Below are 15,290 nucleotides of genomic sequence, written 5' to 3'. Positions count from 1 at the left end.
ATTTTACTTCCCCCTCCAATATTTAGCACTTAAATAAACACACTTAAAGCACAAAACAATCTGGAGTCTGTCTGTGCTTTCGAAATAGTGTATTAGCAATTACAGTGACAAAATGATCTTTCAATTGTAATGTCAACATACCTATGTCACACAGCTCTAGTCCATGAGGAATCTAAGCAGGTGTCACATAGTGGGACCCACATCTGTGAAATCATAAGGGAAAGTGACAACTCAGTGACCATACACTGGGTGAAAACGACAGACAGTAGAGAGGTAGTAGTGTTAAAGTACATGTAGTAGGCAGGTCTGTACTCTTACCTGTGTCTCACTGGAAATATTGCTGGATCACTGAGTCCCTGTTGTTCATGTCTTCTTCCTCTGCTTCCTCGACTTCACTGTCCACAGGCTCCACAGCTGCAACAACACCGCCATCTGGACCATCCTCCTGCAGAAAAGGCACCTGTTGTCGCAAAGCCAAGTTGTGAAGCATACAGCAGGCCATGATGATCTGGCACACCTTCTTTGGTGTGTAGAATAGGTATCCACCTGTCATATGGAGGCACTGGAACCTGGCCTTCAGGAGGCCGAAGTTCCGCTCGATCACCCTCCTAGTTCGCCCATGGGCCTCATTGTAGCGTTCCTCTGCCCTTGTCCTGGGATTCCTCACTGGGGTCAGTAGCCATGACAGGTTGGCGTAACCAGAGTCACCTGCAAATGGCGAGGGACAACTGTTAGACACGCACTAACCTGGAGGGATATACCCAGACAACCATTCCCACTGTCTTGCTCCCAGGTGCTCACCTAATAGCCACACACAGTGCCTCTGGAGTTGACCAATCACATAAGGGATGGTGCTATTCCGCAGGATGTAGCCGTTATGCACTGAGCCAGAGAACATGACATTCACATGGGAGATGTACTAGTCTGCCAAACATACCATCTGTACATTCATCGAATGATAACTCTTCTGGTTTCTGTAAAGCTGTTCACTCCTGTGGGGGGGGGGGCCAAAGCCACATGGGTCCCATCAGTGGCACCTATGATGTTGGGGATGTGTCCCAGGGCATAGAAATCACCTTTCACTGTAGGCAAATCCTCCACCTGAGGAAAAACGATGTAGTTCGCATGTGTTTCAGAAGGGCAGAAAACACTCTGGACAATACGTTGGAAAACATAGGCTGGGACATCCCTGATGCTATGGCCACTGTTGTTTGAAAAGACCCACTTGCAAGCAAATGGAGTACTGACAACCCTGCACTTGAGGGGGGATTCCTGTGGGATGGCGGATTGCTGACATCATGTCTGGCTCCAACTGGGAACACAGTTCCTAGATTGTGGCATGGTCAAGCCTGTATGTGATAATCACATGTCGCTCCTCCATTGTCGACAGGTCCACCAACGGTCGGTACACCGGAGGATGCCGCCATCTCCTCACATGTCCCAGCGGACGGTGCCTATGAAGGACAAAAGCGAGAACAGAGTCAAACAACTCAGAGGTACGTACCCACAGTTTACACAGAACACTATTCATACACAAAAGGTGGCCTGTATGTGTGTTGAGTCTAGGCCTAGGTATGAGTGACGCAGTTGAAAATGAAGCCATGTGGGCCCCTGAAATGGCAGCTGAATGACCTCAAAAGTGGGACAATGGGATGTGGGGTAACTGCGCTTGCGTTGTACACCGTCGCAGTAGGCGGTCGAAGACCGCGGAGAAATGCTGCATTGGTTAACATTGGACCCTATGGGTCCCAGGAGCCAATGACGATGTACGCCGGCGGTGACGGTACGCACCGCCGCAGATGTGACCGCCATTTCCTATCTGTTTAATCACTCGATACCTGAACTTCGACAGGAGAGGACCTACACTGCAAGTGCTGCTGTGACCTTGGTCTGGAAGAGACAATGGCTCGAGTGTCTGGGGAAAGGGCCCCTGCCTTCACATCGGAGGAGTTAGAGAAACTCGTGGATGGGGTCCTCCCCCAGTACTCGCTACTCTAAAGGTCCTCCAGACAAACAGGTAAGTACACAGGGAGCATGTTGTATGGGCTATGCCTGTGTGGAGAAGGCTGGATGTAAGAAAGAAGGGGGGATAGTGCTGCATGCATGAAAGACGGTGAATGCATGTGCCACATGGCAAGGGTAGGGATGGGGGCCAATCAGTTTGACGGTGCAGTTGGTAATAACTTCTCTTTTTCCCCTGTACATTTCATGTAGGTCAGCGCCCACCAGAAAAAAGATATTTGGCGTGCCATCGCCAAGGACGTCCGGACCCTGGGGGTCTACCATAGACGGAGCACCCACTGCCGGAAAAGATGGGAGGACATTTGCCGCTGGAGCAAGAAGATAGCGGAGGCTCAGCTGGGGATGGCCTCCCAACGTGGGAGGGGTGCCCGTCGCACCATGACCCCCCTGATGTTCAGGATCCGGGCGGTGGCCTACCCGGAGTTGGATGGGCGCTTGAAGGCATCACAGCAGCCACAAGGTTGTGAGTACACTCTCATTCTGCTGACTTTGCATGCAGTGGAGGTGTCTGGGTGGGGGAGGTGGGCTGTGGGTTTCCCTAGGCCAGGGCGAGTTCCATAGGCAAGGCCCCTCCGTAAGGCAGGCCATGTGGCACCCCACTCCACCTCTGTAGATTGACAACTACACCTAGTCATGCCCCTGTGTCATCTATGTGTGCATATGTTGTCCATAGCCTTGTAGGCCATTTCCTAGGAATTGAACAGTGGAGCCCAAGAGCGCGGCGTAGTGCAGGGGGCTTCTGTGTCTGTCGTGTCCGCCAACGGTAGCGGTAATGCATTCACTCAACATGTCTTTCTTCTGTCGTCGTCCCCCTTTTTGTGGTCTCCCTGTTCTTGTGTGCATTAGCATCATCAGGTGGAGGAGCAGTGGCACCGGAGCACCAGGGGGCTGCATCCCACATGGCCATGGAGGGCCACACTATGGAATCGGACTTCACCAGTGGGACAGAGTGCGAGGGGAGCTCCACGGCGGGGACAGGAGCTGACACCAGTGACACGGACTCGTTCTCTTCTGGGAGCTCCCTTGTGGTGGCGGCAACATCTGTGCCACCCCCATCTACAGGTACAGCCACATACCCCCCTTCCAGCACCACCCTCCCAGCAGCCCCTCAGCCTTCTCCCCGTGCACGCTTACCTGGGACGGTGGGCATCACCTTCGCCCCAGGCACCTCAGGCCCCGCCACAGTCACCCCTGCTGCCCTCAGTGAGGAGGCCATTGACCTCATCAGGTCCCTCACTGTTGGGCAGTCTACCATTTTGAATGCCATCCAGGGTGTAGAAAGGCAGTTGCAACAAACAAATGCTTTCCTGGTGGGCATTCATTCTGGTCAAGCGGCCATTCAGCGAGCTTTTCAGACTCTGGCCTCAGCACTGATGCCAGCTATTGTCCCTGTGTCTAGCCTCCCCCCTCCAACTTCCTCCACCCCGGCCCAATCCCCTGTATCTCAGCCTATCCCAAGCACACCTACAGACCAGCATGCACACACCTCAACACACAAGGGAAGCTCAGGCAAACATAAGCACCACACATCCCACAGGCACTCACGCAAGCATCACACACATGCAGACACACCAACCTCCACTGCCTCCATTGTGGCCCCCTCCTCCTCGTCTCCCTCCTTCCTCCCAGTCTCGTCTACACTCACACCTGCATGCACTACCTCTACAGCCACTACGTCCCTCTCCAGCACACCCACCAGCATACCCCGCTCACGTGTAGTCACCACCCCCACTACCATTCACACGTCCCCAGTGTCCTCTCCATGTGTGTCTGTGACGCCCCCTCCCACACAACAGCCATCCACCTCACGACAGCCTCCAGCGCATGCACCTTCACCCAAAGTCAGCAAACGTACACCTCCTACAACCACCTCTTCCTCCACTCCCAAACCCCCTCCAGCTACCCGTCCCAGTGTGTCCCAAAAACGTTTCCTGTCCAAAATTGACCTCTTTCCCACACCTTCCCAACCCCGTCCGTCTCCTAGGTCCCGAACTAGCATCTCAGCCACAACATCTCCGTGACCAGTGGTGCCTGTAGTCACTGGAATTCAGAGTGCACCTGCCAACAGGGCAGCCAGTGTGGCACTGAGCCACAGCACAGACAGACCCCCACCTGTGAAGCATCAGAAGTTGTCCAGTGCCCAGTGGGAGAGGGGGAAGACTCCAGCCACCAAAGCCGCTCCCAGGGGTCCCGGTGGGAGTGTGGAGTCAGCTTTGACACCTTCCAAGGTGGGGAAGGGCCTCAAGAAAACCGGCAAGTCTGGGAAGAGCAGCACGGTTGGAGAAGACCGCCATCATCCGTGCTGCTTAGGAGGCCACCTCCAGCACAAGCCCAGCTGCCCAGCACAGGCCCGCAAGCACAAGCACAGCTGCCCAGGACAGGACCGCCTGCACAAGCCCAGATGCCCAGGACAGGACCGCCAGCACAAGCCCAGCTGCCCAGGACAGGCACGCCAGCACAAGCCCAGCTGCTGAGGACAGGCCCACCAGAACAAGCCCAGCTGCCGAGGACAGGACCGCCAGCACAAGCCCAGCTGCCCAGGACAGGAGCGCCAGCACAAGCCCAGGTGCCCAGGACAGGCCTGCCAGCACAAGCCCAGCTGCCCAGGACAGGACCGCCAGTACAAGCCCAGTTGCCCAGGACAGGACCGCCTTGCACAAGCCCAGCTGCCCAGGACAGGACTGCCAGCACAAGCCCACCTGCCCAGGACAGGACCACCAGCACAAGCCCAGCTGCCCAGGACAGGACCGCCAGCACAAGCCCAGCAGCCCAGGAGCCCACCGCCAGCACAAGCCCCGCTGGGCCATGAAGAACCGCCAGCAGCTGAGTCCCTGCAATGGAGACCGCTGCCTCAAGCACCGCTTCACAGGGCACCCCCATCTCAAGCACCGCTGAACCGGGTACCGCCATCTCAAGCACCGCTGCACAGGGCACCGCCATCTCACGCACCGCTGAACAGGGCACCGCCATCTCAAGCACCGCTGAACAGGGCACCGCCATCTCATGCACCTCTGAACAGGGCACCGCCATCTCAAGCACCGCTGAATAGGGCACCACCATCTCAAGCACCGCTGCACAGGGCAGCGCCATCTCAAGCACCGCTGAACAGGGCACCGCTGTCTCAAGCACCACTGGCCCATGAGCGGCAAGGGCACTGACGTAACTGAGTCCGTCACTGGGCGAATGGTGCACTCTGGGCACCATGCCCCCTCCAGAACCAGTGAAGACTGTCATCCACTACCTCTGTCCTTAGCAGGATGAAGCACTCTGGGCACCATGCCCCCTCCAGAACCAGTGGAGACTGTCATCCACTACCTCTGTCCTTAGCACGATGAAGCACTCTGGGCACCATGCCCCCTCCAGAACCAGTGGAGACTGTTATCCAATTGAGAGACTGTGGCTTTGCACTCCCCAGGATATGGCAGTGGGCAAACCACCCACTGTAGAGACTTGAGAGACTGTGGCTTTGCCCTACCTAGGATTGAACAGTGGGCAAACCACCCACTTTAACCCCTTCGCTGCAGGCCTTTTCCCGCTCCTGTGCCGGGCCTTTTTTTTGCCTATTTGGGGCAGTTCGCGCTTAGGCCCTCATAACATTTTGTCCACATAAGCTAACCAAGCCACATTTGCGCCCTTTTTTCCAACATCCTAGGGATTCTAGAGGTACCCAGACTTTATGGGTTCCCCTGAAGGAGGCCAAGAAATTAGCCAAAATACAGTGAAAATTTCGTTTTGTTTTTTTCAAAAAAATTGGAAAAAGTGGCTGCAGAAGAAGGCTTGTGGTTTTTCCCCTGAAAATGGCATCAACAAAGGGTTTGTGGTGATAAACTCACCAGCTTCCCAGCTTTCAGGAACAGGCAGACTTGAATCAGAAAACCCAATTTTTCAACACAAATTTGGCATTTTACTGGGACATACCCCATTTGTACAATTTTTTGTGCTTTCAGCCTCCTTCCAGTCAGTGACAGAAATGGGCATGAAACCAATGCTGGATCCCAGAAACCTAAACATTTCTGAAAAGTAGACAACATTCTGAATTCAGCAAGGTGTCATTTGTGTAGATTCTACAAGGATTTCCTACATAAAATAACAACTGAAAAAGAAAAATATTGAAATTGAGGTGAAAAAAAATCAATTTTTCTCTACGTTTTACTCTGTAACTTTTCCCTGCAATGTCAGATTATCGAAAGCAATATACCGTTACGTCTGCTGGACTCCTCTGGTTGCGGGGATATATAGGGCTTGTAGGTTCATCAGGAACCCTAGGTATCCAGAGCCAATAAATGAGCTGCACCCTGCAGTGCGTTTTCGTTCTATACCGGGTATACAGCAATTCATTTGCTGAAATATAAAGAGTAAAAAATAGCTATCAAGAAAACCTTTGTATTTCAAAAAAAGGCACAAGATAAGGTGTTGAGGAGCAGTGGTTATTTGCACATCTCTGAATTCCGGGGTGACCATACTAGCATGTGAATTACAGGGCATTTCTGAAATACATGTCTTTTTTACACACTCTCCTGTATTTGGAAGGAAAAAATTTAGAGAAAGACAAGGGGCAATAACACTTGTTTTGCTAATCTATGTTACCCCAAGTCTCCCGATAAAAATGAAACCTCACTTGTGTGGGTAGGCCTAGCACCCGCGACAGGAAATGCCCCAAAGCACAACGTGGACACATCCCATTTTTTTACAGAAAATAGAGCTGTTTTTTGCAAAGTGCCTACCTGGAGATTTTGGCCTCTAGCTCAGCCGGCACCTAGGGAAACCTACCAAACCTGTGCATTTATGAAAACTAAAGACCTAGGGGAATCCAAGATGGGGTGACTTGTGGGGCTCTGGCCAGGTTCTGTTACCCAGAATCCTTTGCAAACCTCAAAATTTGGCTAAAAAAACACATGTTCCTCATATTTCTGTGGCAGAAAGTTCTGGAATCTGAGAGGAGGCACAAATATCCTTCCACCCAGCGTTCCCCCAAGTCTCCCGATAAAAATGATACCTCACTTGTGTGGGTAGGCCTAGCGCCCACGAAAGGAAATGGCCCAAAACACAACGTGGACACATCACATTTTTTCATAGAAAATAGTGCCTACCTGTGAATTTTGGCCTGTAGCTCAGCCGGCACCTGGGGAAACCTAGCAAACCAGCACATTTTTGAAAACTAGAATCCCAGGGGAATCCAAGATGGGGTGACTTGTGGGGCTCTGACCAGGTTTTGTTACCCAGAATCCTTTGCAAACCTCAAAATTTGGCTAAAAAAACACATTTTCCCCACATTTTGGTGACAGAAAGTTCTGGAATCTGAGAGGAGCCACAAATTTCCTTCCACCCAGTGTTCCCCTAAGTCTCTCAATAAAAATGGTACCTCACTTCTGTGGGTAGGCCTAGCGCCCACGAAAGGAAATGGCCCAAAACACAACATGGACACAACATATTTTTTCACAAAAAACAGAGGTGTTTTTTGCAAAGTGCCTACCTGTGGATTTTGGCCTCTAGCTCAGCCGGTCCCGGGGGGGGGGTCAGAAATGCCCTAAAATAAATTTGCCCCCCCGGGAGCGACCCTTGCCTACGGGATCGCTCCCCCTGCGTGACATTGGCACCAAAAAACAAATCCCCGGTGCCTAGTGGTTTCTGCCCCCCCTGGGGGCAGAAATGGCCTAAAATAATCCCCCCCCCCAGGGAGCGACCCTTGCCTAAGGGGTCACTCCCCTTGCGTGAAATTCACGCAAATAAAAAACTCCCTGGTGTCTAGAGGTTTCTGCCCCCTTTGGGGGCAGATTGGCCTCATCAAAATAGGCAGAAATGGGCTAAATATAATTTTCCCCCTAGGGGAGCAGCCCTTGCCTAAGGGGTCGCTCCCCACCAAAAAAAAAAAAACATAAAAAAAATAATATATATGATCCCTGATGCCTAGAGGTTTCTGCCCCCAGGGAGGGCAGAAAAGGCTTTCCCGAAAAATGCCCCCCCTTGGGAGCGACCCTTGCCCAAGGGGTCGCTCCCTTATGTCAATTTCTGGAAGAAAAAAAAAATCCCTGGTGTCTAGTGGGGTTTCAAAAGCCGGATTGCAAGCAATCCAGCTTTTGAAACCCTGGGAGAGACTTCAAAGGGAAGGAAATACATTTCCTTCCCTTTGAAGCCCCTCCGGGCCTCCCCCACGTGATTGAAAGAGAAATGCTGAGCATGCAAGCAATCCAGCTTTTGAAACCCTGGGAGGGACTTCAAAGGGAAGGAAATACATTTCCTTCCCTTTGAAGCCCCTCCGGGCCTCCCCCACGTGATTGAAAGAGAAATGCTGAGCATTTCTCTTTCAATCGCGCTTGAAGCAGAGCTTCCAGCGCGCTGGGGGAGGCCCCTGTGACAAATCAGCGTGCGCTCGTGCGCTGACGTCACGGGGGGGTAGAGGGGTCGGGGGTGGAAGGGGAAGGTCTTCCCCTTCCATTCCCGCCTTGGGGGGAAGAGGGGTGCACAGGGGGGGCGCGCTAGTGCTCCCCCAAGTTCCCATGCTTTGGACGAGGTGACCTCCTCTAAGGCACACAGGAACTGAAGCCTTGGACGAGGTCACCTCGTCCGAGGCACAGAACCGGTTAATGACTTGTGAGACTGTGGCTTTGCACTCCCCAGGATATGGTAGTGGGCAAACCACCCACTGTAGAGACTTGTGAGACTGTGGCTTTGCACTCCCAACCACCCACTGTAGAGACTTGTGAGACTGTGGCTTTGCACTCCCCAGGATATGGCAGTGGGCAAACCACCCACTGTAGAGACTTGAGAGACTGTGACTTTGCACTCCCCAGGATGGAACAGTGGGCATATGGCCCCCTCATGGATTTGGCGTTGTGTACTCAAGCAGCTGAGGTGCCCCCCCTTTCCCTCCCCCTGAGGTGCCTCTCTGATGCCCCTGCAGTGTTCTCTCCGTCATGGTCAGGGATCTTGTGTGGGCCTCTCCCATACCGTGTGGTCCCAGTGTTCCAGCGGACTTTCTTAGAGCACTACCTGGACTACTATGCTTGGTATATATTTTGTACATGGTGTTTATATATATTTCTGCCTACTTGCTTTTAATATATTACAATGGTTACACTCATTTTCTATTGTCTTTGCATTCTTCTGGGGGGGTTCGGGGCGTAACTGTGATGTATTGATTTGCATTAGTGTGTGTGTTGTAGTGGGTGAGGGTGGGGGTGTTGCATCTGTATGTTCTGTTTTTTCCCTCCCCCCTCCCCTGTGTCGTAGGTGCAGTACTCACTGTGGTCTTCACCGCCGGCGTTCGTGCTCCTGGTAGAGGAGCAGGAGGACTATTGCAGGGAGAATTTGGAGTTCCGGATCCATGGCCTCCTCGTTCCTCGTGGGGTGTGTAGAGGTGAGCGTCTTTCCTTCGGGATTCCTGTTCCAGCCGTGTTTTTATCCGCGGTGAATCCGCCCCAGAAAAGATGGCGGATTGGTAGGTTGTGATACTGTGGGCGGTACATTGTCTCCTGTCTGTCTGTTGGTGGTGACCGCCGTGCTGTTTGTTAGTACCGCCGTGGCGGTCGGAGTGTTAAAGTGGCTGTCTTTGTTGGCGGTTTCCGCCACGGTCGTAATTGCAATTTTTTTACCGCCGGCCTAACATTTTTTGGAATTGAGAATATACTTGTGGATCCCAAGGGTAGGAATAGAGAACTACACTTAAGGAGAAGAGAGTCTTTGTGGATTATGAGATTGCAGGCGGTAGAAGAAGATCTCAACACTGACTCAGAATTAGAATATTTTATTGGGGCATAATAACAACCCATCATGTAAACTGTATATATAATTATGTGTTTATATAACATGCATTAAGACTTGAGTTTTTTTTTCCCTATATGTGAATATTTGATGCAATATGGATGTTCAATAGATTAATTTTATACAGGTTATACTAATAAGTAATAACAAACATGAGTTGTGACAGAAAAATATAAACTAGTTGTGTAGACAATTATATTATACAGAGTCTTATACATGAACTTGTGCATGCATACACATCTGGAATTGGGGTTAATATATTGGAATCTAGATATCATTTGATTTGTATACAGATGGATTTCCAGAGTACATAAAGACTAGATACTAACATAGTAGGATAGTGTGAGAAATATTATTGGAACTGAGATCGCATTTGATGTTTGAGTTTAACTTAACCCATTTCGATATCCATGAATGGTAGACTATAAATAGAGAAGAGACACAAAACGGACTAGATAACAACATGTACAGCTCACTCGCTGAGCTGGAGACGCTGTAATCAGGTGAGGAAATTCGGTTTCAAATGCTTTGGTTTGGCGCTCCTTTCATTGAAGGCATAATGCATAGCGGCGGCTATGGGGAGAATATTGGCATTGATAGCAGAAATACGGAGACATATGAAATTTGCTGAACTCTGTGCAATATATCGGCACTCTGTGAAAAGTTTATCGGTAGTAAGGAAGGTGACTATATAAACACTAGGGATTTGGGCGCGCGGCGGAGTGCAATATACATAGAGCATATTACAAATAATGGGGGGAGCAAATGCCTGTTGATTATAAGGAGGGAAAATATAAGAACAGGAGCAATGGTTATGTGGCGCATTTAATTTATTTGGCGCACATGGCGGTGACAAATAACGGCTCATGTACAGGATATTTAATAAATTACATTAAATTATGTGAATACATATTGAACTCTAATGGGGAGTTTTGGGGATATGATCTTGTTCACAGAAAATATGGTTACGCGCTGCAAATATTTATTTAAGACATGGAACATTACAACTGATTATAGATAAGGAGTCATAACAAGAGAAGTATAAGATAAAGAAAAGAATAGTACAGCAACAACACTTAAGGACAAAGTGGAAACAGAAGGGTACGTGAAATAAGTCCACAGGTATTTGATGTGGGTGAAGGGTTGATATGTTTTGGGTTTACAATCTTTGGGTGTAAAAAGATATGGATAGTGCACCACTGCGCAAAGTCAGTAAAGTCCAGTAACACAACGTTGTCTTTTAAAAATCTTAATTTTTTATTATTGCTTTTTCTTGAACAAACGAGCAATCAGCCAACGCGTTTCGTCCTACACAAAAGGACTTCTTCAGGGCTTATATTTGCATGGTCTTTAAATTGATTGTCTTTCCATATTAGTGGAATTAAATGTCCAACCTATTATTACCCATAACAGAAGGGATCACCCATGTCCGTCCCGGTCGGCAAAGAAAGTAAAGAAAGTAAAATCTTTGGGTGTGTGGTAACTTATAGGATTGCACATATGTATGCCTGCACATTAGACATTTTTAAGGGCCACATAGGAGAACCAATGGAAGCATTATTAATCTCTATGGAGATAAATCACTTTGACAAATATGTCGCACAGGTGCACTACAATATTCATATTGCGCACGGTTTTTAATGACATTCAATGGGAATGATCATCAACTATATCAAGATCCCACTTTTTGCACAAGAGGTGTTATAAATTATGTTACAAATGATACATTAGTAATGTTACTGTGATGTGAAGATGGATAGGCAAATTTGTTGTATATATATAATTGCAGCCCTGATGAAGTCGCGGGGTACACCCCAGACGAAACAAGCATTGGCGGCAATTGGCAAGTGATGGCTGGAATACATGGCTGGAATTCAAGAAACAACAAATAAAAGACTGAAAAATCTTATGTGAAATGGACATTGGTTGGATGTGTGCCTTAGAGGTATAAAACATTATGGCAGAGTGATAGTACTATTTTCTTAGAAATAGTCTCTGTGTTTCCAGCTGGAGCCACAGGTGTTTGTCTTGTGTATGTAACTGAAATCCTTGTTTATTCCCTAGGACCTGACACTGAATCACACTTACTGCCCCATTTCTATTGAGTTTCCAGAGTGATTTTCAGGAGGAGTAATCTGCACATAGATGTTGTGTTTCTCTAATGCTGTGGGAACCTCAAAGACTTACTTGCAAGCAGTCCTTGTGGTATCCTTGTGTATTTATGCAATCTGTGATTCCTTCCCCTGTTTATGCACATTTGAGTTGCTGTTGCCTTCTCTTCTGCCTCTTCTTCCTGTTTCCCTGCCTTGTTTGTGCCTGCTCTTTCCTGGCATATGCTATTGCTTGTTCCTCTGTATCTGTTTAAAATCTTCCTAAGTTGTTTTCTGGTATTTCTTGTCTTCGAGGGGTGTTCCCCTCTCAGTCCATGATATAACATATCAAATCGGCCGCAAAGGATGCTTAAGACATGGTGACGCTTAACTTTTGACCAAGGTGAACCAGCACAATGTATTGTGACCTCACTCCTTCCGTGGTCAGCCACAAAACATGTCTGAGTCCCAGTCAGCCTCTATTGGTTTAATGGGATTTTTTTTTATTTGAAAAAAAACATTCTTACCCTAAATCTAGGTTTCTTCCTTTTTCCATTTTTTCTACTAATTAAATTAAAGACTGTTGGTGGTACTTCCCGCCATTAACGCCGACCGCCGGGGTTGTAATGACCCCCCCCATGTTACTTCAAAAACCATACAACTTACTGTTAGACCTGTCATCCCTGGTGTGGTTTCCCCTGTCTTTTTGCCTCTGCTTCCTGTGCTTTCCCTGTCTGACGGACTTTGTTTTTGGTGTTTTTTTGTACTCTGGGCACCTTACTACTGCTGACCAGTTCTAAAATGCAAGTGCTCTCTCTGTAAACTGTATGTGCAATTAGCTTGTCCATGATTGGCATGTAACGTGCACTAGAGGAGCCCAGGGCCCATAAATCAAATGCTACTAGTGGGCCTGCAGCCCCGATTGTGCCACGCATAAGAGTAGCTCTGTAAACATGGCTCAGATCTGCCACTGCATTGTCTGTGCTGTGTGTGCAGTTTTAAACTGCCAATTCAACCTGGCAAGTGTACCCAGCTGCCAAGCCCAAACCTTCCCTTTTTGTACATGTAAGGCACCCCTAAGTTAGGCCCTAGGTAGCCCCATGGGCAAGGTGCAATATATGTTAAAGGTAGGACATGTACTGATGTGTTTTACATGTCCTGAAATACTGCCAAATTGGGTTCTCACTATTGCAAGGCCTATATCTTTCCTTGGTTAACAGTGGGACTGCCTTTAAATATCTTCTAAGTGCAGTGTCCCATTGGGAGAAAATAAAGATATACAGTTTGAGGGTCTCTGAACTCACAATTTAAAAATACACCTTTTAGTAAAGTTGTTTTTTAGATTGTCAGTTTGAAACTGCCACTTTTAGAAAGTGGACATATTCTTGCTTAACCATTCCATGCTAGTGCCTGCTTGTGGAATCCACATTTGAAACAGAATGACAGTTGATCTGTTTGTGAATTCCTTCTAGACAGTGACACATAGGGAGCTGGGGTGTAGCCTCCATATTTCGATGAGTCTCCTGTGCTAGAGTGGGGAGGGAAGAGCTGGCACTTACATCTGAAAGGGCTCTGCCTGTCATCACACAATGCAGTCTCCAACCCCCTGGTGTGTGTCTGGGGCCAAGCCTGGGCAAGGCAGGATCTTGTGAACAACAGAGACTTTCTTTGATGTTTGATTACTTCAAAGGTAGAAAAACTATAAGTAGTGGACCCAAAACCATAGATTTTTAGATTCATTCAGGATCAAGAGGAACCTCTGCCAAAGAGAAGAGCTGAAAAGTTGGAGGAGGAATGCTGCACCTTTGCCTGTGTGTATGCTTTGCCGAGTTGGCCTGCATTTGCTGCTTCTGCCTGAGAGAGGACAATGACTTGACTTTGCTGTGTTTTCCTGCTTGTGAAATGTCTCCAAGGGCTTGGACTGAGCTTGCCCTCTGTTCTGAAGTTTCTGGGCCACCAAAGACTTGGTCTGCTATCACTTGGATTCTCTTTGTGAGACTCCTACCCTGCCAAGTTGTGCCAAATCCAGTCCACCGTCCCTTGAAAGGAGAAGCTGGTTAAACCAAGACCGAAATCCATGTGCAAGAACCATGCAGGAGAGAAATTGATGCAGCACCTTCTTCGCGGGTAAACAATCGACACACCTCCTGCATCACGGCTGGAAAATTGAAGCAACACCCGTGTGCAGCTGTATTGTCACTGGGTGTCAAAACTACAGTGACTGTACCAAGGGGGTGAACAGGGTTTATCCTAGGTATATATCTCTCCTACCCTGACTAGAGTGAGGGTCCCTGCTTAGACAGAGTGCATACTGACTGCCAGCCAGAGACCCAATTTCTAACACTTATGCCCATATTTATAAATGTTTGCCCAAGCAAAATCGGCGGAAACCTACTGCCATATTAATATTTTGATGCTAGACCCATCTAGCTTCAAAATAACAGAGTTACCATCATTTTTTGAAAATGAAATGAAAATAGCCCTCCTGTACCATATTTACCCCTGACTGAAAGAATACAAAGGAAGCAGACCCAAAAAATTACGCAAAGGCCGATTTGCATTACATTTTAACACCTGGTCAGACCAGGTGTTAAAAAGAGGTCCACACACCACCACTTAAGGAAAACCCACAGAAGGAGCATTGGTAACCTCCTGGACAGCATTGAACTGTTATTGCTCCAGCTTGCCAAACGCCGCACATATCAGCTACAACAATATGTCCCTCCACCACCACTGTAGCAACCCCAAAACACCACCAGAGCGAGAACAAAGGCAGCTCAGAAGGCAGGATAGGATATTTCAACAGCGTACTACCATCCTTGGGCTCAGGAAACAAGATGCCATCAGGAATTACCATCTGAACTGGGAGTCAATAGTATGCCTGCTGCACCACATTGTGCCAGACATCACTGCAAGGGTGACAACTCCAACAAACACACCACCCATGACCAAACTCCTAGCTGTCATCCATATGCTCATGTCAGATCTTTTCAGACAATGGGTACACAAGTGGCAGGTATCTTCCAGCCATCCTTCTCGGTCTTCCTTCCAAAGGTTCTGGATGCAATTATACTCCTAACACCCCACCACATCTGCTTCATCTGCTTCCCCAACACCCAGCAACTGCAGCAGGACACCAAGCAAGGTTTCTATCTAATTGCTGGCTTCCGGCATGTGCTGGATACAATGGACTGCACCCATGTCCAACTGTTGCCACCTACAGCAACTGAACACCTATACAGGAACCTCAAGCACACCCATTTGATAAATGTGCAGGCCATTGTGGACCACCATGGACTCTTCTCAAACATCCTTTCCAAATACCCTAGCAACATGTATGATGCCTACATATTCCGGCATTCCACTATTGACAAGCGGTTTCAAGATGAGCGATATGGCAATGGCCTACTCATAGGT

This window comes from Pleurodeles waltl, chromosome 4_1 (assembly GCF_031143425.1).
Source record: "Pleurodeles waltl isolate 20211129_DDA chromosome 4_1, aPleWal1.hap1.20221129, whole genome shotgun sequence".
In the NCBI taxonomy this organism is placed as follows: Eukaryota; Metazoa; Chordata; class Amphibia; order Caudata; family Salamandridae; genus Pleurodeles; species Pleurodeles waltl.
This window is presented reverse-complemented; position numbering follows the sequence as displayed.